General features: G+C 39.3%; 2 long non-coding RNA genes across 10 annotated transcripts in view; one reads left to right on the forward strand and one right to left on the reverse strand.

Annotated features, from left to right (window-relative positions):
- Positions 1–14,143, reverse strand: part of LOC119856350 — a 35,136-nt gene extending 20,993 nt beyond the window's left edge. For all 9 annotated transcript variants that reach the window (XR_005293261.2, XR_005293257.2, XR_006281353.1 and 6 more), the window contains exons 1-2: positions 14,055–14,143; positions 10,021–10,159 (exon numbers count right to left, since the gene is read on the reverse strand). This is a non-coding gene — a long non-coding RNA (uncharacterized LOC119856350). The remainder of the gene's footprint in view (positions 1–10,020; positions 10,160–14,054) is intronic.
- LOC122460210 overlaps positions 1–17,849 on the forward strand; it is a 34,244-nt gene extending 16,395 nt beyond the window's left edge. Inside the window, exon 3 of the long non-coding RNA XR_006281357.1 lies at positions 17,459–17,849. This is a non-coding gene — a long non-coding RNA (uncharacterized LOC122460210). The remainder of the gene's footprint in view (positions 1–17,458) is intronic.
- The last annotated feature ends 8,463 nt before the right edge of the window (positions 17,850–26,312 follow it).

Below are 26,312 nucleotides of genomic sequence, written 5' to 3' on the forward strand. Positions count from 1 at the left end.
GTCTGGCTGTGGGGAGGGTACCATTTGGAGCTATATAATAATGTTTGCAGTTTTTGGAGCAGGGGCCAGTTTGCAGAGTTGGAGGCTGATCTACGGCAGATGGCATTGGTCCTGGCTTTCAGTACTGGTTGGTGCAGCAGAAAGGATTGTGAGCATCATTGTCTCTTGCAGGTTAAAGCATCCTTCATCTGGACCTTCATCTTTTTCATAAGGAAGGGGACAGAGTATATCAGCTAGGGTCAGAACCATGTTCTAATCTGCTTGGGTGTTTTTGAAGATCCTACTAGGTACCTATCTGCATCTTTAGATGCCTACATGCCTTTGACAATCTGGCCCCCAATAACTAAAACTGAAAAGGCTAGGAGTTATACAATTTAACTGCCATACTAAAATTTGATGGTGTTAGTTTAAACTGTATCACACTGTCTGCAGTGAAAAATGTCTGGACATTTTAGTTTTATATTGATACTTATTTCCTATTTCTATCATTTCTTTACTGTACAAATAAGAGGCCTAATCCTGAAAGCCCTTACTGTGATCATGATGTGCATAATACCAGTGAAGACCATTGTTTTGTCTATGCTAAGAATGTTTAGCAATTTTTCCACTGCTGATCTAGTAGCTCCACCAATGCTAGCAATAGCTCTGCACAGCCTAAGATGGCATGCCTGCATCCAGTCTGTGCTAGACCAATGGCAGGAGAACTGCTAAAAGTTCTGTGTAATGAAAGCCTTTGACTGCAGTACAACCTCACATGAAAAAGGGTTGATAATTATTCAAAATTTTCACTTAGCTTCAGGTGTTATAATTTTTGTTCCCAGGTTGGATGATTTGTGCAACAAGCCAACATCAAGGTGAATTTTAAGGGGAGTGCGTTTGTGTGTGTGTTTTAAAATTCACATTTTGAAATTAACACTCTGATTGGCTAGATATGCAATTCCAAATCTGCTCCGAACAGGACTAGAAACAATCATGGTAAAGACACCTGCACCTAATCTGTACTAATGTGGGATGATGGGATGAATTGCACCCTCAGCAAGTTTGCAGATAACACTAAAATGAGGGGTGATGTAAATATGCTGGAGGGTAGGGATAGGATCCAGAGAGATCTAGACAAATTGAAGGATTGGGCCAAAAGAAACTTGAGGTTCAACAAGAACAAGTGCAGAGTCCTGCACTTAGGAAGGAAGAATCCCATCCACCAGTACAGGTTGGGGACCAACTGGCTAAGCAGCAGTTCTGTAGAAAAGGTCCTGGGGATTACAGTGGATGAGAAGCTGAATATGAGTCAACAATGTGCCCTTGTTGCCAAGAAGGCCAATGGCATATTGGGCTGTATTAATAGGAGCATTGCCAGCAGATCGAGGAAAGTGATTATTCCCCTTTATTCAGCACTGGTGAGCTATACCTGGAGTATTGTGTACAGTTTTGGTCCCCTCACTACAGAAGGGATGTGGACAAATTGGAGAGAGTCCAGCAGATGGCAACAAAAATGATTAGGGGGCTGGGCACATGACTTATGAGGAGAGGCTGAGGAAACTGGGGTTATTTAGTCTAAAGAAGAGAAGAGTGAGGGGAGATTTCATAGCAGCCTTCAACTACCTGAAGGGGGGTTCAAAGGAGGATGGAGCTAGGCTGTTCTCGGTGGTGGCAAATGACAGAACAAAAAGCAATGGTCTCAAGTTGCAGTCTAGGTTGGACTGGGGGGCGGGGCGGTCTAGGTTGGATATTAGGAAATAGTATTTCACTAGGAGGGTGGTGATGCACTGGAATGGGTTACCTAGGGAGGTGGAATCTCCATCCTTAGAGGTTTTTAAGGCCTGGTTTGACAAAGCCCTGGATGAGATGATTTAGTTGGTGCTGGTCCTGCTTTGAGCAAGGAATTGGACTACATAACCTCCTGAGGTCTCTTCTAACCCTAATATTCTATGTTTTCCACCGGTAGAGTTGCGTTGGTCTGGAACCTAAAGATTCCCAGACTGTGGTATGTGTCCAACTGTGGTACGTGACCTTGATGTTCCATCCATTCATTTCATAACCATTTTTAAGTAGGTGGTTGAACCAGTAACATTTGGGTGCCATTGGTTAGGCCATTAGTGGGAGAATTGCTAAAAGTTTTCATTGCAGACTCAACCCATAGGACTGGTCACTTGTGAAAGGATTGCAGGATCGAGCTCATGGTGTGGTGGCCTAAAATTCTCTTTCTTCTACAGCATAATTTTCTGACATCCTAGCAATAGACACATTTAATCAATTGCATGCAAGTATATGTTGGCTAATAAAGGAGGATAGATGAGGTGTTGGGTTATAAATCAATTGAATAGTTCAAGTGATCTTTCTCACAAGGATATTGGACTTTGTGGTAATGAAATTTAGGCACTCCCAATGGTCACCTGGAAATAACACTCAAGGCATCTCTTTGTTTTGTTTGTTTGTTTGTTTGATGGGGGGAGGGGTTCTTTACTGAATTCCCCCAGACCAAAACTGTGGGGCAGTTAGCCAGCCTACAGTTTCACACTTGCCACATATGGACATATCATAAAGTTCTGTGTTCAGTGACACTCAAGCATCTATAATGTACATGTGAAAAGTCCTGCCTCCACTGAAGAGGGGGACTGGATAGTTTTTGTCTATGAAAAACTCACAAAATACTCTTAAATTCCATTTAGTGGGGTTAAGGTGTGGAAATAAAAGATGTCTTAAAGCTGATACCTGAGACTTCTAAATTACTTGCCACAGAAATCACATCTGTGTCTTTGTTCTCCTGTGATATCTTAATGTTACATGAAGAGCATGCATAGTTCAAGAGAGCTATTGGTCTTTAGGACACATTCAGGGAAAATAGCAAGGCTGATCTGTTCTTCATGGCTTTTGCTAAGTGATGAGTTATGGAAGGTATGTTTGGGGCAATGTGGAGCATTATTTATTAATGTGGACATGGAGAGACATCCTGGGTGAAGACCGTTCAGATCCTGCTGGTTTATTTTTTGTGATTTTTTAATGGTTTTTCATGTACATATACCTAAGCCAAACGGATATATACACATTTAAAATCCAAACACATTTTCACACACAAAATGTCAGAAATCAGTACAATTTTGGGAGGTATTGCCAATACTGAGGAGAACCAGAATATCACACAAGAAGATCCTGGATGACCTTGTAAACTGCAGCAATAGAAATGGGATGAAATTTAATAGTGCAAGGTCATGCATTTAGGGACTAACAATAAGAATTTTTGCTATATGCTGGGAGCTTATCAGTTGAAAGTGACAGAGGAGGAGAAAAACCTGGGTGTACTGGTTGATCACAGGATGACTATGAGCCCTCAATGTGATACAGTCATGAAAAAGGCTAATGCAGTTCTAGGATGCATCAGGCATAGGTGCTGAAACTAGGGACGGTGGTGGTGCTGATGCACCCCCGGCTTGAAGTAATATAGTTTCTGCATTCAGCACCCCGATTATAAACATTGTTCCAGCTCCACTGGCCTCAGGTCAGATATATCCAGTAGACACAGGGAAGCGTTAGTACCATTATATAAGGCACTGGTGAGACCTCATCTGGAATACAGTATGCATTTCTGGTCTCCCATGTTTAAGAAAGATGAATTCAAACTGGATCAGGCACAGAGAAGGGCCACTAAAATGGTCTGAGGAATGGAAAACCTACCTTATAAGAGGAGACTCAAAGAGCTTGGCTTGGTTAGCCTAACCAAAAGAAGGCTCAAGGGAGAATGATTGCTCTCTATAAATACATAAGAGGGATAAATACCAGGGAGGTAGAAGAGTTATTTAAGCGCCCATGTGGACAAATGGACATAATGGATCAAATGGATATAAACTGGCCATCTACAAGTTTAGGCTCAAAATTAGGTAAAGGTTTCTAACCATCAGAGCAGTGAAGTTCTGGAACAGCCTTCCAAGTGAGGGCAAAAAACCTAACTGGCTTCAAGACTGAGTTTGATAAATGTATGGAAGGGATGGTATGATGGGACTGACAACAATGGCATTTGGCCCATAGGCAACTGCCAGTAGCAAAAATCCCCAACAACTGGATATGGGACACTAACTGGGGAGAGCTCTGAGTTACTACAGAGAATTCTTTCCCAGATATCTGCTTGGTGGGTCTTGCCCACATGCTCAGAGTCTAACTGATCATCATATTTGCGGTTGGGAAGGAATTTTCCCCCAAGTATGACTGACAGAGACCCTGGACGGAGGTTGCCTTCCTCTGCAGTATGGGGCATGGGTCACTTGCAGGTTTAAACTAATGTAAATGGTGAATTTTCAGTAACTTGAAGTCTTTAAACCATTTTGAGGACTTCAGTAACTCAGCCAGAGATTAGGGGTCAATTTCAGAAATGGGTGGATGAGATTCTGTGGCCTGCAATGTGCAGGAGGTCGGACTAGATGATTATGATGATTCCTTCTGACCATAAAGTCTGAGTCCATTCTGGTTCAATTAAAAAAGATTTTGGGAGCAATCCAAGAATTTCAAATTTAGCTTCTTCATTCATCCAATCCTATAGACCAAATTCATTTACAGTATAGCTCTATTGACTTTAAAGATTCACCATGGATGAATCTGGTCCCTAACTATACACATTGCTGTCAAAATGCAGAAATAGCTGGACTTGCACCTGCTTGCCTGATTAGCTATAGAAAGAAGGGTGGCACTGGCTCTGTATGCAAAAACCGTATATCCGTTATGATTAAGATCTAATCTGGAACATTCTACACAGCTTTATTCATAATGTGTGTTGGTAGTGGAGGGATGGGATTTATCTTGTTCTTCTCACCTATAGATATTATCTTTCTAATTAAATGTAGATGCATTTCACTTTTTATTCTACATGTGCATACGTTTTCAAACTACTTATTTACTGTCTGACTTTTTTTTCTACCCATTCCCCAAACTTCAAACCTACTAAGTAAAAATCATGAACATGGATCTAAAATGGAATAAGTAATTTTTGATAGCTTCTTGCTAACTCTTTAAAGTTCTGTGCAGCTGCTGGTGTATGTTTGTGCTGGCATTGCAGAGTGGAGCCCTGGGAATAAGGAATCTGATTTCAGAGAAACAAGAGCTAACTTCAAAGCAGAGAGCAACTCTCCCCAGCTGATAGAACTTTTACTAAAAGAAAACAACAATGAGGTAAGAAACACCCTAGTAATATCTCCTGTTACTCCTCTGCAATCCTTTTCAAAACTTTCTTCTCATTTATCTGATAATATATTTCCATCTCCAAATTCCCTTTTGTGACGATTTTACCTTTTCTGTTAGTTTAGGTGTCTGATTGTATATTTCAGTGTGAGACCACATTACTTCAAAGCACATTATATTAGTTATTAAAGGGCAAAAAATAACTCCTGTAATTGCAATATATATCCTTGGAGATCTCCACAGAGTGGGGAAACCAATCTGAGGCTTATTAGATGTTTGTTTTTTAATATAGATTAAGAAGGCATTATACACTAATAATGAGCTACACTGCGCTTTTCATTCACTGATGCTATGGTATTTAAACATCACAGCTAATGTAGTTTAGATTATATATTTCCTGGAGTGACATGGTTGAAATAAACAAGTTGGTCTCCAAGACATGTATTCTAAATTTTAAGAAAGGCCTGGTAAATACAGAGTATGAGAAGCTCTGTTGATAACCTATTTATCTCTTTCATGGTTTAAAAATAGAATTTGTTTAAACAAAAGAGAAAAAGTAGTAATTTGGGGTCCCATCCTGCCCCTATTTAATTCAATGGGAATTTTGCCATTGATTTCAATGAGTGGGTCCAAATCCTAGGTGCCATTGACCTAATCTTTAGCTGGTGTAAACTGGCATATCTCCATTGCCAGTTTTCGCTGGCTAAAGATCTGGCCTGCTATATTTATTTAAATGATTCCCAAGAAATATTATTGGTGTGCAATAGCTCTTTTGCCTTTACTGATGTAGAATTTTTTTTCCTTTCTGCTTCTGCAAGCATAATTTGATAGCAATAATCATTATATTTTTTCTGTGGGAAGGCTCTTGAAAAGTTGCTGTTTGAGTAGAGGAGAACAGTACTAGTTTGTTTAGTTATTCTGACTGGATGACGGATGAAATGTCAGAAATAATTCCACAAAACGATGATGTGTAATCCCACAGGATGAATGCCTGCATTAGAAATCCCACTGCAAGTTTAATTTGCCAAAACGAAGCCTTCTTACAAAACTGCTTATTACTTTTGTAAAACAGTAACAAAGTAACATTTACAAATTATAAACCAAGAGCAAAGAAAATGGTTCTGGAATTATTAGTCATCATTGAGAACTAGATACAGTTGATGTATTTGTACTAGTAAAATCAGGATTTAACTGAGAGCCTTTCTACAGTCTTGATCACATGAAGTGCTGAGCATCCTCAGCTCCCATTTGCTTCAGTGAGCATTGAGGGCACTTGGAGCCTTAAAGGACCATGCAGTCCTCAGGTAAAGATCATGTGGTATTTACTCGGCACGTGGGGACAAGGTTTAGTGGTTTTCTGACTCCAAAAGTAAACTTGAAATTTTTTTTGAAAGACATAGCAACACTGTAATTAAAAATCTGTTTAAGTTCCCAAACCAATAATAGAATAGATATATTGCAGGCCTATTATTGTGTTTGGTCTCCTTGCACTGACTCAACATCATCCCTTCTTGGTAACAGCAGGGACAGGAGAAGCATTTGGGTTGAGTAGCATGGAGCACAGGGTCTTTTATTCCAAGTAAGAGCTGGAGGTAGCTTCCCATCACCCAAGAAGGTTCAGATGAGTTCTCAGTCTAGAGGGGTACATGGAGCAGCACAATATGAATCCAGAGAGATCCAGAAGGAGGAAAGCAAAGATGGGATAGGCAGAGAGGTATCTGGGGAAAGACTTCCCTGGGGAAGAAAGATTCAATTGGTGAATAGCTTTGGGTATCTGAGTGAGAGGAATGGGGGTAAGTTACCCTATTATATCCCCAAGAAAAAGGATTTCAACTAACAGACACTTATACAGATGGACTCCTAGGGACAGACATAGAAGAGATACAAGGCTGGAGTTTGGGTGGGAGTCACAGAATGAACATCCTCAGGGATAGAGAAGAGACAGGGTAAAGTGGTTGAAGGATAAAATTGCAGAGGGACCCACTGGGGACAAAGTTTGCAGTTAAAGGGGTTGTTGAGATTGGAGTCCCCTCTCCCAGGGGACAATAGGAGCTGTTCAAACAACTTCCTTCTGAGTGGATGCACATGATGCCTCCATCCCATAGGACAAACAGGAGGAAACAGAAAGCATTCACATCTCCTTCTCTTGGGGGGGAAAAATGGTTGAGGTGCAGATAGAAAACTAGCACAAACTACAGAGAGCAGGTGGGTGAGAAATGGGGTCATATTCAGGGGAGAGAAGGAGTTCTCCGTTTCTTGGGAGGCAGAATAGAGTTCACACCATTTCTTGGGAAATAGAAGAGACTGTGATTTTTATTTGGTAGAGGTCAGGAAGAGGCGACCACAGGACAAGAAGCAATTTAAGTTTTAATCTAATTTCAGTCTTATGAGTTATACATCACAGCCAGGGACTAACGCATACATTTACATGATTTAACAGATCTATTCCATTTTTAACTTTTATGGTCCATGTAGACCAAAAACAACACAAAAAACACAATGAAAAACAAAATATTTGAAAATCAGTCCCTCCTTATTTACTAGAGTTCAGGGTTCTCTATTTCTTTTGCAAGAGAAATAGACTTCACCAGCAAACTTGAAGCATGGTATTTTCTTATCCTCCATGCTCTACTGATGGCCTTAGTTTTGCTCTCTGATTTGAGACATACAGAGGAAAAAGTGGACTAACAAATCTTCATACAAAGTAGTTACTCTATTAAGTTAAACTAACTGTCCAAAAAGCGTGAGGGAAAGGCATGCCTGTCTTTGCAGATCGCCAACCCAGGGTGTTGTTTCACCCTATTTGGGAGGTTTTTAGTTCTACACACTAGATATTCACACATTAGTGTCTAAAAGAAGTGGACCAGGAAACAAATTTTTCCTAAGTGTAACTTGCTCCAGATCATATTAGATATTTTGCATTATTAAGGCATCTTTTGTCCTAGAGTCCCAAATGTTTTCTAAATAGGAATGCATACTACACACACTTCTTCTTTGGCTGTACAGCACCAGGAACACAGTTGCTAAAGACTGTCCTTACTAGGCTTAATTCCCAGAAGTGCCCTCTAATTTTGTGGGCACAATTTTGAACCATGTAATTAATTGGGGATGGAAATGGTAGCAACTATTAGACAGCTACCTACCTGGCTTGCTACAACAGAGAGGTTGTTAGATCTCTACTTGCTACCATCTACCCCCAAAATTAATTGTTGGTGCAAAACTAGGTCCATAGAAATAGAGGCCATTTCTAAAAAATTTGGTTAGTTTGGAGAGTCTCTCTCCAAATACGAACATATTTCAGGGAGTAGGCCAATTACTAACTGATGTATATTACACTTTATCTAAAGGGCTCCCAAAAAGTGGTCTGAGGACCTTAGAGAGTCAGCTGGTCACATGGTGCTGCTCCTTCTCACTTATAGCCACTCATGTTAATTAAAAGACAATTAAAATACTGAATATACTTTTGTACATTTATACAATTTTAAAATGTCTTGCATGTAACAGTGGCAATACAAAAGTATTTTACATTTACATTACACATTTTACATTACACTACGTTTTAGCTATCTTTTTAGCTTGCCACAGGGACAATATGTACAGGTCACATATTGGGGCAGGAGATGCTTTGTGTGATCTAAATGGGAGGTAAGTTGGTCCATGACACTCTTCGTTAAAATGTAGTCTATTCTATCAGAGTTTGAGAAGTCATGTCCTATCTATGTAACTGTGGGTGGTTTTAATTTCCCATATAAATGTCTAATCCTTTTTTTGAATCCTACTAATCTCTTGGTATCGGTTATATCTCGTGGCAATGAGTTCAACAGGTTAATTGTGCTGTATGTGTATATTTCCTATTATCTGTTTTAAATTTGTTACCTTTCTGTTTCATTAAATGACATCTTGTGTGGCTAAATATGAGAGCCAGACTTGCCTTCTCAATACTATTCACTATCTTGTATACTTCTACCATTTCCTCTTTGGGACTGCTCAATTTAGAGAGGAGATCAGCCAATCTTCTCTGTGTTTCCTCATATAGAAGTCTCTGAACCTCTAATCATTTTTGTAAACCACAGCCACACTGAGAGGCAAAAAAGAAAACCATGCATGCTGGTAGACTGTAGGAATTAACATGGTGCAATGTACATCACACACATGCACTGTGCTGGGCAGTGAACATTCCCTAAGGTTTGTGAAGCACTCCCAGGCAACAGTGGTAGGGGGTCATATAAAAACATATCCCAAAAATCTTTGCATTCTCCTAGAATTTTAGCCTCACTGCTGGTCCTATAATCCTTTGATCTTCTGTTCTCCTTTAAAGATAATAGGTACTTAGAATTTTCCATACCAAATCAAAACATTGGTCCATCAAGAATGGTAGCACAATTCCAGCAGTGGCTAATACCCAATGCTTCAGAAGATAGTGATTACCAGAGCTGTCTCTTGGGTATGGCAAATTGGGGCAACCTCTCCAGGCCCTGCACTTTGGGGATGCCCCGTGGCCGCCAGTACAATTGAGCGGCAGCAGGTGCGGTCAGTTCCAGACGTGATGGATCCGTCACTTCCTCCCCGGGCCCCGCACCCTCCTAAGGATTACCCTGGTGATTACCATTCCCATTAAGCACCTAATGAGTGGCACAGCTCTATATATGACATAGTATCTATGTAGACTGATCTAATCTTGCAGTATCCTAATTTCTGCTTCCAGTTTTGTTTTAGTTTTTTAAATGAGAAGACTGGTATTTTTCCTGTCCCAATTGGAAAGACTAAGAATAAAGCAAGGTTAAACAGCAACTAAGAAATACAGTTTGTGATTTATTTTGGAGATATGTTGTCATACAAAAAGAGTATGTTTACCTGTGTGCCTGTTGAGATGAGAAACTGCAGGGGGTGGGGGAGAGAGGAGGCTACAGATTGCTTCCCTTTATCCTTTCTAATGAAAGTTGTTCTTGAGTTCCATGGAGTAGTCAGTGAACTGGATGGTCTCTGCACAGCTCTGTTTAAAAATCAAAATAAAATTCATTGTTCCATAAGGAAAATATATTTATTGGCTTAATAGTAATGTTTTACATATCTGAACCAAGGCTGCCCATCCCTTTCTCTGTGATTTTTATTTTCCCTCCCATGGTGAAACTGAGTTCCTTTGAAAGAAATAACTTGAATGGAAAAGATGGGTGGTAGGGGAAAAAAATACATTCTTTGCACTTGTAATAACATGTAGCACTTTAATCTTCAAAGCATCTTACGAATATTAAATCACTTCACTCCTCGGAGGGAGGGAAGTATTATTAAACTCTGTGTCTTAGTAAAACAGGTGTAAGCCCCTATCTGCATAAGATTAAGCCTGTTCCAAAGCCAGGTTAGATTCATTGTGTTTTAAGTGCATGCAGCAGCTGACATCCTAGCTACATCAAGGCTCTCAAAATTGCTAATATTGGTGTTAGCAATGGAGGGAAATTCTTAGGAAATTTGCCCTAGTGGAGATGGAGCCATGAGGACTTGCCAAAGCTTCAGAGTCTCTGTTCGAGCCAGAAATGGATCTTGGGAGCACCTGAATTCTAATTTTCTGCTCAGTCCACAATTCTTCCATGGTAGATGTGTAGAAAACATCACTGAATAACTTCAATTTAATAAGCTCTACCCCTTTCTAATGGTGCTATGCCTATGAATTAGAGCATTACTACTAGGAGTGTTACTTACAAGGTGTACAAGCACATACCTTTATTTTTCCCATAATTAACCACAATCTCAACTATCCTGGAGACTTTAATCTACTAGAGTACTTCCTAATGGGGCACATGTGTCAGTGATGCAAATTATTACACAGCAGCCAAGAGCTATATATTTATGAAGACACTGATTGCATTCCTGACATACCAGCAAAGCAAATAAGGCTGTGTTCAGAGGGCTCTATCCTGAGACCTGCTATGGCCCCTTTCTGCTGTTTTGGCATCACAAAAGTCTACACAGGGATAAAAGACCTGCAGCTGGCCCAGATCAGCTGACTTGGGCTCACAAGGCTTGAGCTGCAGGGCTAAAAATCGCTGAGTAGACATTTGGGTTCAGGTTGGAGCCCGAGCTCTGGGATCTTTCACCTTTTCAGGATTGAGGCCATGTATCTCCCTTTAAACAGCCAAACCAGTAGGGGAATCACTGAGTTACATTCAAGATGGTGTAGCTCCCAGTCTTGCCAGTGAAGGGGATTAGGAGGTATGCTGGAGGTGTGGCTGGAATGCTTCACCACCTATCCACCCCTTGAGGTTGTTACTGCTGACGTGAATTAAAGCAGCCCGAGGGATCACAGGAGAACAAAGGTGACGTACACCTTTATACCTCCCACACTCACCTCATCGGGCCTGGGCCAGGCCCAGAGATCAGGGTCAATGAACTTGTTGATGTACTTCTAAGCCAAAAAACAACTCTAAAAGGACATATCAACTTTTGCTACGCAAAGCTCTTCCTGCACTTCAATACACACCAGGTCTTACCATCCAGTACAGGAATGACAGTAGGTGGGTCCATTAATTACAATATCTTATGTTGCCTCTGATGGTTTAGGTGGAACAGAGATATATAACCTCCTAAAATATCCACAGTAGACCCAAGATAGCAGCCAGTATTTTTTTTCAATCTTTTCAATTATTTGAATATCCTAATTCTTTTTCTGGAATGCAGTTTGTCACTATATTTTGCAATTATTACTTTGCACAATAAATTCATAGTTTTTGAGCCTCTGTCTCTAAAAAACAAATCACTCTGAATGTGTTGTCTGTGGGAAATGAATGTGTGTGTTTCATCCAGATATATTTTAAATAACTGGGGAGGTGGGGGAAGGGAGAGTGTCTTTAATAAGAGAGCAAAAGAATCAAGACAATTTTGTAGTAAAATCCTGACTAAGCCATGCTCTCTCTGTAACAAATCCCCTGGCACGAAGCCTGTCAGTGGACTGTTTCCAAGATCTCAGTCTGAACAGCAGCCAGTGCTCTACAGAAGAACAGGCCCAAGATGGCTTATCACCTTTCACTTCTGACTCCTCACCCTGCTGCCTCATGCTTTGTGAACTTGAAATCTTGTGAGAGAATACTTAGCTGTCCTATTTACAAACAGCCTACTTATTTCTCCAGATCAGCTTAGAAGGACATATCCAGGTCACCTGATCCTGTGTTGTCACAGAAACCATGAGCTTCTGACTCTTCCTGTAGTTAAGCCAAAAAGCAGCAACATCTGACTGGTTGGAACTGGTGCTGGATTGCTAAACTGTCATTTTTCACCGAATTCACTTTGGGCTGTAAACCCTGCCTAAGTTTTAACATGCAGGGTCATACTGGAAGCCATCACTGTTCAGTAATCTTCATTTATTTGCTTTGCATGAAGAAAAGATGAATGTAGATTTGTGTTTACCTCAGTTTCAAAAGCTGATTTCTGCAGCTCTGCTCTCCTTTATTCTTACTAAAGTTTAAAATTGTGCCAGCAGCTTCATGCAAATTCTTTCCCTTATTAGTTCAGTTTCCAGGCTGACATTTTTGTCTCTGTTATAATTTTCATTTGAACTAACCATTTACTTGTTGGGTTGCTCATTTGAGTCCTAAGGCTTTGCTGAGACACTAGCCAGGAGCCAATTGCTTGATGTTTTGTTGTTTGTTTGAGAAAAGTAATATAATAATAATTAGAAACAATGAGTCAATGCTGGTGCTCTTCTGGTTCACAATGGACCCTTGAATCCTTTCTTTCTTGTTAACAGTAAACAACACAATGTCTTGTATTGGCCAGTTCTGCTGAGTTACATCCAGTAGTGCATTACATGCCATTTTATTGACTTCAGTGGGGTTGCATGGAGTAAAAATGAGGGAAGAACTTTTAACTCTACAATATTTATAGCTCCATAAACATTTAAAGATGATTCTTTAAAATCCTTCCTGCTTCTGATCTAGTGACCTAATTTAGGAAATGTTTACATTTAGGCTTGTATGCATGCTGTAGCTGTGTCTGTCCCAGAATATTACAGAGACAAGGTAGGTGAGGTAATATCTTTTATTGGTCCAACTTCTGCTGGTGAGAGAGAGAACCTTTCATAGATATTAAGATCAGAAGGGACCATTCTGATCATCTAGTCTGACCTCCTGCACAATGCAGGCCACAGAATCTCACCCACCCATTCCTGTAACAAACCCCTAACCTATGTCTGAGCTACTGAAGTCCTCAAATTGTGGCTTAAAGACTTCAAGGAGCAGAGAATCCTCCATCAAGTGCCCCGTGCTACAGAGGAAGGCGAAAAACCTCCAGGGCCTCTTCCAATCTGCCCTGGAGGAAAATTCCTTCCCGACCCCAAATATGGCGATCAGCTTAACCCTGAGCATATGGGCAAGACTACATTATGTAGCTCAAAAGCTTGTCTCTCTCACCAGCAGAAGTTGGTGCAATAAAAGATATTGCCTCACCCACCTTGTCTCACATTTAGGTTTGTAATCTGACTTGCTAAAATTATTCCTTTTTGTATCTTTCCTCCACACCAGAACTTTGGCATGGTGGAGGGTAGATCACTGAATAGTAGTAAAATCATAGTTGCACATAATGTTCAGCTGATTCTGTGCAGAGTTGAACGTGGTATGTGAATAAAATGTCAAATGCATGAGAAACTCTTTTTATTATTCCTATAGGGACTATAGTGTATACACCTTGCTAGAGCAGCTTCTTTGTGTTAGAATACTATGTGCCTGTCATGTATGATATACAAAAAGCTACTACCTCTGCATCTTCTGCTGATACTGTCAGTTCATACCCTGAGATCAAGCCCAGGGCACAGTGTGGCTCTTTGCATGTCAAGATGAAAATAATCAATTCTGATCCCTTTTTAACAAATGTGTTAATAGTAGATGATCAGTAAACATTACCCTTCTTTCTGTGGCACTGATGTCTTGAGAGGAGAATCCTCCAAAGAAGAAAGGAGTGTGGTAATGTCCTGTATTGCGTTACATCCATGAAATGCTAGGAAAAGGACAGTGGAATTCAGACATGACAGAAGTTATCCCTCCAGAGACTACGTGTCTTGAAGAAACAGTAATTGCTGAAATAAGGCTTATAGGACCAATGTCTGAGAGGCCAGCTTACACACTGAATGGAAGTGTGCAATTGGGCATGCATTTTTGTGTTTGGCCTTTGGGTCTCCTCTTTTAACAATGGATATTGCAGTTCATAGCTGCTGCTGAAGGCATGTTGAGAGGGGATTCAATTCCTCTTGACTTGCACTTTCCTCCAGCCCCATCAACATGTATATTACTTCAACTTACACTTGGGTGCTTAGAACTGCAAGCCCATCCCAACAGGAGCTACAGGAAGGAGAGGCACATTCCTCCCTTTGCTCTGGCAGGGAGTAAACTACCTCACCCCTTTTCCGGATGCACCTAAGTGCCCTGTTTGCCCACCAACTATTCTGGTTGGCAAGTAGGGGGGAACACAGTCCAGTCTTCTTCCATACCTCATTCTTGCCCCACTGCCCTTGCTCAGGGGTTAGCAGCCCTGCTCTCATTCTGCAGTTGGAGTTGGAGTCTGAGCAGCCTTTATTTGACTAAATGGGGAACAGGATTAATCCACTCTGTGGCTGAATAAGAGCTAGGCGCACGTGGTCCCTTAAGGCTTGATTCTTCAACCATATTCTTAACCCTTAATGTCAATGGGGATATTTGTTAGAGTGAGTATTGACTGCAGAATGGGGCCCTTAGGCTCGCACCCGCTTCCAATGAAGTGAGCTGTAGCTCACGAAAGCTTATGCTCAAATAAATTTGTTAGTCTCTAAGGTGCCACAAGTACTCCTTTTCTTTTTTATCAATGTGTAACTTACACCACCACCTATGAATTTGGCCCACAGCACCTGAGTGTAGGAAAGCCTAGGGCCTCTGGTGAAACTCACACTCCAGGGAGACAAGTAGAAAACAAAAGCAACTAACAGAAAGGTGTGAGAATGTGCAGATACCGTCTCCAGCTTTACACTACTGTATCTTGTGGCTCCTGAAAGAGTCAGTGACTGCAGCTTAAGTTCCTTTATACATCTGTAAGTAGCTGTAAAGGGTTATGACTTTGAATTTGGACCTTTTTTGTGTGCATAAAATATTGGAAGAAATGCACTAACATAGTTCACTCCTTTGTAAACAGTATCATTTGCAATATGGTGTATCCTTCCTCTTGTTCAGGGCTGGAGAAGGAAAAAATAGTTTGTTTGAATCAAAAAAAGGCTGGAATCAGAACTGGAATTGTACTACAAACAAGAAAATTAGGAGTGGAACTTGCAGTAAATCTACAAGCTTAGCAGAAAGTCTCCTGCAGACTAACTTAAATATAGGAGTATTTGTTAGTGTTAATGAGATAATTATTCCAACAGACAGGGATGCATGCAGATGTGGGGGTTTTATAACAGGCTACACTTTCCAATGTGCCACCAACGCTCACAATTTAAAATGCGTCCTTTTATTTATTGTTAGAAACTTCTGTACAAGTATACTCCGTCTTTAGAATCCAGAGGCAGGAGAAAAGAGTCTCTCTCATTCTTCTCCCCTGCCTATCCCCATTAGAAAACCTCTCCATTCCTGGTCCATCCTTTTCTCAGACAAGATCCCTTCCATCTCCCTGCCCATCTCCTGACTCCTAAAACCACTTGAGGATTATCCAGTACCCTAAGTGTTGAGACTGAGATTTATTTTGCAGAAAATCCCATTTTAAATCTGCCAGATGCTTGGTAGAATGCACAGGTTCCAAATGTTCAGAAATAATGTGCTAAAATTTTGCAGAAGGAATCCAGTGAATGGATATGCCATGGTACTATCCTGTGCTTCTTCCAGTGTGGGAGGAAATAAATCAGCATCTCAACTTCATAATATGCAGGGTTTTCCCATTCGATCCCAGAATCTCCCACTGTAGATATACAACATTTTCTGGATATCAACAAAGCACTTGAAGTATTATTTATAGTCAGGGCTAGAATGATTGCCAGGAAAATAATTGTTTAAGAACTGGAAATCAGAAAACGATATTAACATTACTGAATGATATTCAGGACTCACTGATTTGGCACACTCAGCAAAGACCACATGTCAGTTAAATGACAAATATGAAAGTTCCAAAAAACATATGGTGATGTTTCTGGAAAATCTCTGACAAAGCTTAATGTAGTTAGCTTTCTGCTTTGTATACACTTTGTGGCAATTCCAAGTTATGACACTTTGATTTCTATTCATGCTCTATAAGAATTTCTTAGGTTGCGGGGGTGGGGGTTGTTTTGTTCATTAAAAAATAATTAAAATTATTAAACTTTGAGGAAAGAGAGAGAAACAAATTAAGCTCTCACCTACTAAATAACAGACATAAAATTCATGTTTATATGAACTATTAGTCTCTTTGATCAAAGTAAAGTGCATTTTTATGTTCTTCTGTTCGGACCCCAAGAGTTGCTGAGTTCCATGTCATCTCTTTTGTTCTCTCTGTCTCCCTTTGAAGTCTATGGTGTTTCAGACCCTTGGAATCATTATGTAGTGCAACCTGGAAAATTCTCAGAGCCGAGATAAAATATTCTGGTAACTAAAAAAGCGTCATTAAGAAAGCTATGTCCCAGACCTACCGATGAGTCCTAGGGTGATCTAGACTACTCTGCGTAGTGCCTTAATGTAGGTTGTTCCAACTTGCAAACCAAAGTTGGAACATTTTAAGAAACAAAAATGGCAAGGATAATGCATGTAATTTTCTTTCTTGGGACTGTCGGTCTTGTACTTTATTCTCCGTCCTGGGCTACATTTGTCTATCATCTAATTGTAGGTACCTTGCAGTCCTTGTCCCCTTCCCATGGCTTGACCATTGGGTTTGGCTGAGCGGTGTTTAGTACAGGACCTAAACTTTACCACACATTTGTGTCTTCCCCCTCTGCAATCTCAATCTTCCAGGTGCCAGTTCATCCTGGCCTAAATTAGAGTAGCCTAAAGGCTGATCTAACTAGCATAACTAATAACAGCTCTGGGGATTTTCATGGCTTAGGACACCTCTGAGCTACTAGTGCAGAGAATGAGCACTAATGATCTGGCACCACATATCTGGAATGTTACCCACCCCTATATGTACAGCATTTTAAAACACAGCTATTACTAAATCTGTATTGAGATGGCCTAGTTCCATCACTTTTTCATATCAGTTATATAATTATATAAACTTGACTCTGAATATATTGTAAGAGAAATTAAAAATTTAAGACAAAATTCTCTTGTATCTGCAGTGTAAATTTCTATTTCATATTCTGCATTCATTCCCTATGCAGAATTCTCCAGTGATGTCACTAGGAGCACTTTGTGTGAAGACTGGGAAAAAAAATTTTGCTCTTTGATGCATCTTCTGCACCAGGTATGTGGAACCAGTTCTATTCTTTTATGCCAGTGTAAATCCAAAATAACTCAGTAAAAGTCATCGAGTTGCTTCAGATTTACACAGTTGCAAATGGGAGCAGAATTTGGTGTGTTTTCGGATATTTAAGTGAGCAAGTGTTCGTCCTGAGTCATTTTGTTTAAATTTAATTTTTGCTGTTTGGTGTACATTCTCATGACGCTGCACAATAGGAAAAGAGGGTGAGAAGAATGGGAAATTGTGGAGATACATGTCCAAGGAGTAATTTATACACCTTCAAAGTACACAAATTAAGAGGTCACACACAGTGGACAATAGAAAAACATACACACAGTGTTGGATACCCAGCACATCACAAACATAGCAGTAATCATTGAAAATCGCTAAGCAGGTGGCTCATTATAGGGTTCAACAGAGTGGTGATCAAAGAAATCTCATTCGTTCTATAAGATTCATTCTGCTGTACGCAATCACAGCATTAGATGCAATGACGTTGGGCATAGTTGCACTGCATTTTGGTAGGTTTTTTTCCTTATTTCTTCATGTACCATACCTTTTCCTACTTATGACCACTGAAATGTTAGGATCGATTTTTTCTTTTCCTTCTTTAACCAATATATTTGCTACATCTCACCATACTCCACACCAATTGCCATGGGAGAGAAAAGGATGGACCAAAGGAAAGTGAATTTTATATTTGAAGCCATTATCTTGACTTTTGATCTGTCCCCCTTCTATTCTGGCCAGTCACTTAATCCACTTAATGTTAAAATTCAAAGAGCTTTGATTTTTACCCTCTTGCTAACCCCTTAAATCTTATTTCTAAGCCCATTACTCCGTTAATTAAAGTGGAGTAGTTAAAATTGTTATAAACATCTTCTTTAGGATTGTGCTCTAAATCACAATTTTAAAATAAATAGAATGGTTGATGATCTGTACTCATGACATAATCAGGAATAAAAAATAATCCCATAAAAGCTGTTTAATAACAATTTAAACTACTGAGCACTTTAATTAAGGTTGTTAGAGGATTAGAAACTAGCGGGCAAGGGGTAAATTTGAAGTATTGTAATCATCATTTTTTAAAACAAGATACTACAGTTGATTTTCTGTAAAGGAAATTGACAAAAAACATTTCCTCAAAAAATTATATTGTGTATGAGAGAGAAAGAGAGGGAAGTTTATTCCTTTCAAATTCTTTGAGTCCCAATCTTTACCTTACATGGAGTCAAAATAAGCAAAATGTGGCCCACTGATTAGATGTTTTAGACTCCCTTGTCACAAGTAAAAGGGCGACTACAGTCCAAGTGCAGAATGTCCATTGACATTGAGGTCAGTGTGCTTGGACTGAAGGTATATGACTCCTAAAATAATTTTAGCAGAGTCAACTACTTAAAAGCTATGTCATCATAGCAGATTCTGCTCAGAGAATAGCAGAAAGGAATTACATTGCACGATGTTAAAACGTTAGCAACCACATTTCATTTTTGAAAAGGCAATTTATTTGTCCTGAAATAAAGAGTTGATTATATCTCTTATTACTGTTACAAGAACTTGATATATCACAAAGTGGAAGAGTTACAACATGTACCAACTATCAACCAGGAAAAATGAACCTGGTTCATAATTCACTTTGTGAATGTCTAGTTAGTCAATCAAGTGATTTGTAATCATAAAGGCTGCCAGGAATTGAATGAATAATGGACCATACTAAAATCCTTGGATTTTCTAGTATTCTTATTTCATTATATGACTTTTATTGCCATTTCTGATAGTTGTCTCTCTTTCAGCAGAACAAATTAAGATACGCATATTTACTTATGTTTGACTGTTTAATGTGAATAATGAATATACAAATGGAGTGACCATTGTATGTAACAACCAAACGCTAGATTTTCTCCAATGTGCCAAACCTTTTATGATGTAAAGCTTGGGTTGAAACAATCTCTTTCTCTCTTTCCCTCTGTTTTTCCTCCTGAAAGCATTTTTGGGGTAATCAATCTTAGCATAGATCATATTGTTACAGTACATTTTCTCGAGTTGTTTTATAACTATAGAAACGACATAATTCACATAACATAGTATCTGTTTAACAGCACATCTTCACCCTCTTTTCCTAGCTAAAAATCATATTACACTATAATCTGATAGACAAATAACATGTAACTTCTAAATGCAGATTTTTAATAGTAATCAGATATAAATATAAACAAGGAAACATAAAACCACTCTGAATCTATTTGTGCAGAAGTTATAGTTTGATACATTTGTGGTGTTCTAATGTAAAAATATAGAATTTAAGTTCACTGGGTTTTTCTTCATAGATTTTCCTTTAAGAACAAGATGTTTAAACCAGACAGCTGACATTACACAGGTATACCTGGTCTGTGCCCTGTTTATTATATATTACTTTGGCAAACAGAAATTTTACCCTGTAGTTTGGTGCCCTGACTCATTTTCATTAGCATTTATCCTTTGATATTCTTATAATAATTTTTTAAGATATGCTAATGTTTGAACTGAACAAAATTGTGATCTCAGAGTGATCAGAACACACACAATATAAAATATTTTATTAATGGCATCCTCCTAGTGGATGGAGTGTGTCTGTTCTAGGCTCCTGCTACTTTGTTCTTTTGTGAGTGTGTATATCTACATGTCATTTTATTGCTTCAAATAAATGTAGATTATTTTTAAATAATTAGCTTCAACATATATTTTCACAATTGCTGGTGATGTTTTAGACAGAGGGATTCTATGGACTTTACAGGCTCTCTGTCTACAATCCATATGTGGGATTCCAACTCCCCTTTAAAAACAAAGGTTAGTTCTTCATAAAATTTATGCATGACACAGCATGACTTCCCCCACCAATGAAATTCAACCAGTCCCAAGACTGAAATGGGTGGCGACTGTCAAACACACACTGACACTACTTAAACACCAATTTCAGAGTGAAGAATATCTTCTACAAGGTCTGATCCAAAGCCCATTGAAGGTAATAGAAAGCCTCCTATTGATTTCAATGGGCTTTGGCTCAGGCCCCAAATCAACTCAGATTTAGGAAGGCAGGATGTAATTCCCTACACTGGAACATAGCCAAGAGACTAGTGTTAGCCCTCTCTACTACTACAGAAATTTTTGGTATCTTTTTAATTATCACAAGTGAACAGAGCTGAGGTTTTCCATCTCATCTGAAAGTTGTAGGGTTTTTTAAGGGACACTGACAGATCACTGTGTGATTTTTTTTAAGTTTTGTAAAAATAAACTTTTACTAAACCCACGTCCAAAAGAAATCATTTGAAAAATACCAATGAAAGCAGCATTTCTAAACATACATACATCCCACAGCTATGTTTGCAGCCCCATCGTGGAAGCAGTATGCTAGTGTATGAGAACCAGAAAGTGAAATTTGACTAAAACCTGACAAGATGAAATTGATTTTGTCTGTTTGTATGTTCATTATCCAAACTGAGAGAAAAGTAGCAGAAATATTGAAAAATTTACTTGATTATTTAATACTCTAAAGCACTAGGCCAAATACTGCAGTCTTTGCTCATGATTTCAAAGATTTCAAAATCTATTGACTTCAAAGGGAAGTAACATAGTTATGGAGATTTGGGGGGGGGGTTAAATATTTTTAACTTGGCAGTGTTACTAAAAAAATGGTTACACATGTAATGGAAAAAGCATCTAGAAGTATTTCACAATTTTATGTCAGCAGCAGCCACTCTGAAACATCATGATCAGTTCTAGTATTTGTTTGTTTTCAACTCTTTTTAGTAAGTTAGGCCCCGGTTCAGCAAATCATTTAAGCATGTGCTTAAGTCCCATTGCCATCAATGAGCTTAAGTGCTTTGTTGGGGCCTTTAATGCCTGTCAGTAGTTCCATACTGGAAGCCCTAGGGTTTGATTACATGGGACACTCAGGAAAGTTAAGGCAAATCATCTATAGGTGCGAAGGCATAAAACAAAGCACATTAAACCCCATGTGGATGCTTTCATTCAGAAGTAAAGTGGCCTGGAGGATTAAGTTACAGAGAACTGAGACCATTTTACTCCTGAGGTAAGAGCATCTGTGCAGAGTTTAACAAGCTCTAAATATAAGCACATTGACTTAATATCTTTAGTTGATTCACCTTAACTTTCTGGAGTGTCACCCTATAAACAAGCCCTTGGAGACAGAGGTCTATTTAACCACAGAGGGTCAAAACCTGACACTTTGCTCATGCAAATAGTCCCATTGAAGTCCAGCTAAAAACTAAACAGATCCCATGAGCTGATTACACCTAGGCAACCAAATTGCCATCAGTTGGTTTCATTTTCTACAATTTGAGCCAGATCTGAAGTAGTGTTCAAAAGGCATTATACCCCATTACCAATTCCTGAGTCCTGCAGGGCCTTCAGAACGTGTTCCATTAATGTTAGCAATTTTCTCAATACCCTGAAATGTAGTAAAACTAAAAAGCTGCTTGGAGCCAAAACTATATTCCTTTAACTCTGTTTAACATAGCGTAAAGTTACAGAAATGATTGGTATAACTAAGTTTGTTAGCTACATAAGGCTTTAGAACTACACCTTTGTAGCACCCCTCTATTCTAATAGTATCTGTGACTATACATAATGAAGTACAAGTATAGTACACCATGTACTTTTTAATGTTTTGCACTCAGACAAAATGCAGTAGTAACAAAGATGGCTTTTTTTTAAACTAACAGGTTCCTGTTCATTCATCTTTGTCATGTATGTATGTGCCCCTTGTAGATGAGTAGAAAATTGTCATTTATTCAACATGTGTTAAACTAAATTTATAGATTTAATTATGCTATGCTTTAGCAAACTAAAACATATTGATCTTTGATATAATACCTCATATAACAGGAAGGTGAATTTTACTACCAATAACAGAGGTCAGCGGATAGGCAAGAGACCAAACTTCCTTTCTAAATGCTGTTCAAAAGTGTTTGAGTATTAACCACTTTGGTGCCATTTCATCCATTAACCGAAGTCAGTTAAACATCTAGTTGAATTATAAAAAAGTCCTGGACAAGTTTTGGGGGCATGCAGGGCTTAGATATTCACAATACACTAATCATTCTTTGTTTCAATTAAAAATGAAATTAGTGTGCTTAAATGGAAAAACTAATGTTCCATAGAACTAATGCTGTACACCACTCTCCCAGCAAGTCAACCTGTAGGCAGGCCTTGGTCAGCCAGCTCCTCCTCACTATAGCCCAGGCTGTTTTGGCTCATTCCTTGGTGGTGGACTGGTAGCAGGGTGACTGTGCTATCGGGAAAGCCAGGCTTGTTTCCCCAAGTTCTTCAACTGCACCAAGCAGGATCTCCAGCCCTCACTGCCTAGTGTCTGCCTGTTCACATTGGTGTAGACGGACGGACACACACACACACACACACACACACACACACACTTTCTCTCTCCTGAGGAAAGAAGAGAAGAACTTTGTGCTGGGATGCTGCAGATGCACATCAGATGTTCAAAATACTGACTTTAGCCCTTCACTCTGGTGGCTGCTCATTAATACTAGAAAATAAGAACATAAAAACAGCCATATTGGGTCAGACCAAAAGTCCAATTATCCTGTCTTCTGATGGTGACCAATGCCAGGTGCCCAGGAGGGGATGAACAGGTAATCATCAACTGATCCATCCCCTGTCACCCATTCCCAGCTTCTGGCAAACTAGGCAAGGGACACCAACCCTGCCATCCTGGCACCTATAGTCTACAAAGTGGTGAAGACAGCTTTAGCAAAACATTACTCTCTGCCATGCCCATCTGAAAAAACTACTTTGCTTCTCCCATCCCATATAATATATTTTACCTATACGTGTTGAATAGAGATGGTTAAAATATGGAATTTTCATTCCATTGGAAATTGCCATATTTTGATATTTGATTTCATCCCAAACTGAGAAGAAAAGTTCATCTTGGATATTTTTGTGAAACACTTTATTTTGACCTTATCGAAATATTTCATTTTGACTTCACTATTTTATTTAGTTTCAACTTTTATCATGATCAGCAGTCTAAATTAAATGTTTAGCTATAGAATCATAGGTTTAGAAGGGACCGCAAGGGTCATCTAGTCTAACCCCCTGCCAAGATGCAGAATTTGTTGGGTCTAAACCATCCATGATAGAAACAAAATGTTTTGATGATTTCCCATCAAATTTTCAACCAAATGGATACATTCCTGTGAAATGGTCCAATTTTGTTGAATCCGCATTTTCTGAAAGAAAGTTGTTCAGCTCTCCTGTTGGCTCTTTGTGCTTTCCCAGTAAAGGCATCTCTTTCACCTAAGGGGAAGGTTGTCTGCCATGTCACATTACACTGCAGGTTCACCATGAAGCCCGCTGTCGCTAGATCCAAGTGTTGCTGGAGTCCAGAAGGAATATTCCTGCTAGGATTTTATCTACTAATTTAGCTTTACAGAGGCACCTCTTTTTCCCACAGTGAATACTTATCTTCCCTTAGAGACCCTTTCCTGACCGTTTGTGATGCCAGTTGTGCATTGTTTTGGCATTTACTTACTGATTTGTTCCTAAGAAGATAATACCTGCTCTCAAAGCATGATCTAAGAGAGCAGTTGGATCAAGTAAACAGCTCCCTTAGAGCACTTCTAAAAGGTACAAGGTAAGGCCTCACCATTTACATTGGAAGGAGATTGTGCCTTATGGGCCGAGCACACCAGGCTGAGCCATTGCAGAGTCTAAAGTTTCAACCTCTGGGTGAGTCTTGTGAGCTGTGCTGGCCATAACAGTGTTTCCCACAACAGTGCAGGTTTCAAGTGCATGCTAGTCACTAGTCTGTGTCTGTTCTGCCCAGCATAAGGTTGCTCAGTTTGGTTCAATTGGTTATTATTCAAAGCTTCAGCCAGTTTGACTGCACATCACACACATCTTTATTTGTGGCCTGGTACATAGCAGTGCTTTAAATTACTAATGTTCTTACACAGGTAAAGCAACATTTGAATTAATTTATATAAATAAAAATAGTTATGATTTTTAAAAAAGTACACTTTCCATCCAGCACTGATTCTGCTCTTACTTTGATATAAATCGGGAATGACTGCACTGATGAGTTAAAGTTGCATGAAACTGATATGAGACAGAATCAGACCCCATCTTCTTATCTTCTGCAATGAGCCAAATAAGCAGTCTGTATTTTAATTACATACTTCTTTACTGCTTTAAAAGTAAAGACTTTAACAAACTAGCTTCAAAAATTGTAATTTTTACCCCAGATTCTTTGAGAGAGGCTTATTCAGGTGACACATAAATCTTCCACAGATCATCTCTATGGGAACAGATGTGTTAATAATGTAGAGCTACTGAAAAACCTAGGTGGATTCAAAATACCATGTGGGCAGATTCTAAGTAAGCTTTTACTATGTGTAAATCCGCCGTTGGCATAGGAAAACTCTCCGTTTTGCCCAAAGACAGACTGATCCCACGCTCACAGCTGGAACTTGTGTGTGTGGTCTCACTCAGTAGACCATTAGAATTCTGTGCTGACGTTTAATCTAATCTGTACTTTAAATGAAGTAAATGACACTCAAGTAAACGATAACATATATTTAGGAAAGTAGATCGCAGTATATTATTTTTGACTATCACATTGTTATGTGCCATGCCTTTTCACACAAACTTTTAACAAGCCATAGTGACATAATGTATAGTTAATATATGTCTTGTCATACACTTGTCCCTTCAATAGACATAAAGCCCATGTCCAGAAGTATGCAAAAGGTTAATGTTTGCTAATCTATCACGCTCTGTTTCGCACTAGTCCTGTCGGGATGAAAGGATGTAGCTTTCTTTTAAGTTTGGATGCTATTGGAATTTATCTTATTGTTTTATTGTAAATGGTGGGGAAGCCAGGGGCAGGGAAACTAGATTTATTCTTCTGACTCAATTTTACCGTACCAAGAATAAAAATTGCTTGGTGAATAGCAAATGATCAGAAGGGGTATGTAAGAGTCTAAGGCAAAGGGGGTTGTATATATAACTTGGGGTTTTTCCCACTACACATTGCTCCCGGTTCTCAGATAATATTTTAAAATAATATTCTTGCTTGATAAGAGTTTGCTGCTAAACAGAAACAAGCAAAAAGCCCCTTTCAGAGTGGAGATTCTTGGGGAGCTGTTACATGTCTAACCATTTTGTGCCTTGACCGTCTAAGTTCCTTCACAGTGAAAACCATCAGAAATTTGATAGCTAGGCAGTGCCAGGCTCCTTACATTCAAAAAAAAAAGTGGGGGAGAAGGGACATTCCTTTAACTGGAGAGCCCCCCGAGTTATTCCCAGAACACTAGCAATTCCCAGGCCGCTGTAGTTAGACGCTGCCGTTCCTTGTTCACACTTTAGGCAAATTTAATTACATAGCGATATGTCTAATTTTTCAAAAGCTACCTCGGATCGAGGAGTGATAAAGGAGACAAGTTAGAAATGGCTATTGTATACCCTGGAAGGTCTCAGTGTACAAATCAAAACAAAAAATGCTACTAAGGCATGAAAAGGGACATTTTCTACAGTCAAATTGAGGAAATCGGGCTGTCCTCTCATCCCAATGTTCTTACTTTCACATGACCCATGGAAATATAGTATGGACCATGTAAAATAGGAAGCTAGCACTTTAAAACCCCCCTGCAAGGATACAAAAAATAGGTGTTGTAATTCTGATATCTCCTAGGTCTTCCATGCGACTGAGATATAAGCCATTCGGCGCAAGATAGCTGCAGTATACTTTAAAG

Source organism: Dermochelys coriacea, chromosome 5 (genome assembly GCF_009764565.3).
Source record: "Dermochelys coriacea isolate rDerCor1 chromosome 5, rDerCor1.pri.v4, whole genome shotgun sequence".
NCBI lineage: Eukaryota > Metazoa > Chordata > Testudines > Dermochelyidae > Dermochelys > Dermochelys coriacea.